Genomic DNA, 1,528 nt, shown 5'->3' with positions numbered 1-1,528 from the left:
TATCGATGAGTTATCGGGCATACTAATCACATCGCTCAAGTGAGAACACGTTCGCCCGTTCGGACGTGAGAACTCAGATGCCTCCAACGTACGCTGGTGCAATAGTGGTAACATGTTCGCCCCGCATGTCAGGTGTCCGGAGTTCGAAATTCGGCACGGCCACTGGATATACACTGCTGATGAGCTCTAACAAGAGCAAAACTCGATTCCAGTGCTTCCCCCCTTTGGTGTGGATTCAGATGAATAATTGCGCGAGGACCGGAGGACGACTGTTCAGAACGAGAGTGATGTGAAACTGAAAAACCTAAGTTGGCTTGTGAAAGTTTCAGATTGAAAGAGGTGGGAATCCTCTCTGTTGATAACCTTCTCGGAAAAGATTATCCAATATAAACGCGGTTTCCATTTTTAGGAAAACTTTATGTAACTGCTATTAACAATCTTCAGTAATCCTGGTTGGTCCCAGTACAGCTGTGTGTGGGCGTCCAGAACGTGAACTTGGCACATGGGTGTGGTTTCCGGACGAATGAGTCTTCAGCTGTCTGTTTCAACCATCTGTTAAGTGTACTTATGTGTGCTTGCAACAGATGATGATGAGACTACTTCTGCCGACTCACCTAGCACACAATAACTGGACTGCTAAAAATGCCAAGTGTATGGGTCATTCCTTTCACTTTCCCCACAAGTTCAACCATTCATTTACCTCGTTGGTGTGGATATCTTGGGAGTCTCGAGAGAGCTTTCGTACTGCAAGCGAAGAGAATCGCTGCCAATCTGCACGCGATTACATGATACGGACCCTTTGATTAAAGGATGGAAGTTACGATATTCTATCTGAGTGCAAGTTGATCACAGTGTTGAACTACCAGCCACGAAGTCACAGATTCAAAAAAAACCCGGAGTTTCTCGAGATGCGCACTACTGATGATTTCTAGTAGAAATGAAATGATTGTACATCTCGGCTTTTCAGTATAGACGGTATCCACCAACTGGTTGAGATCACCATTGGAAGATCTAACTACGTTACGTCGTGCATACCTGTTGTCAGGTCACCGACCGTTGTGGAATGTAGGTAGCTCGGGTGCGCTGATTGTCTGTTGGTCTATTCGCCGAGCCTGGCAGCTGGATCGCAGATGTTTCATCACCAATCGTCAGTGACTCAACCCCGCACTGACGATGTCACCTCGATTAGTGGTGAGACGTTTGCAATCCAAATGCCAAACAGACCAACAACCATTAGTTCAATATGGCAAACTCCACGCAAGCAACTCCAGAATATGGCGGAATTAGGTTAGACATAGCAGGATTTCGGTAGTGTTGTATAGATCAGGAAAATTAAATAGTTGCTAGTTCACCGAAGTCATACAACAACGTGGAAAACCGCGAAACTGGGTACCATAAAACGTGGTNAGACTTTATGCAAATTAACTGATGTGATTAAATGGCAGTAAGACACCGGGGTTCTACTTTAGTGTGTTGTCAATTTGCCTGCTCAGTTGCATCTCACCCATTTTTTAAGCAATTCCTGGTA

The sequence above is a fragment of the Opisthorchis viverrini genome, assembly GCF_000715545.1.
Source record: "Opisthorchis viverrini unplaced genomic scaffold opera_v5_232, whole genome shotgun sequence".
NCBI lineage: Eukaryota > Metazoa > Platyhelminthes > Trematoda > Opisthorchiida > Opisthorchiidae > Opisthorchis > Opisthorchis viverrini.
Note: the sequence above shows the minus strand (reverse complement) of the source record.